Here is a 203-nt window from a genome sequence, read left to right as displayed (position 1 = left end):
CTGTGTCTGTGTCTGTGTCTGTGTCTGTGTCTGTGTCTGTGTCTGTGTCTGTGTCTGTGTCTGTGTCTGTGTCTGTGTCTGTGTCTGTGTCTGAGTCTGTGGCTGTGGCTGTGCCTGTGCCTGTGCCTGTGCCTGTGCCTGTGCCTGTGCCTGTGCCTGTGGCTGTGGCTGTGGCTGTGGCTGTGGCTGTGGCTGTGGCTGTG

The sequence above is a fragment of the Grammomys surdaster genome, unplaced genomic scaffold (genome assembly GCF_004785775.1).
Source record: "Grammomys surdaster isolate TR1022 unplaced genomic scaffold, NIH_TR_1.0 189, whole genome shotgun sequence".
Classification (NCBI taxonomy): domain Eukaryota; kingdom Metazoa; phylum Chordata; class Mammalia; order Rodentia; family Muridae; genus Grammomys; species Grammomys surdaster.
Note: the sequence above shows the minus strand (reverse complement) of the source record.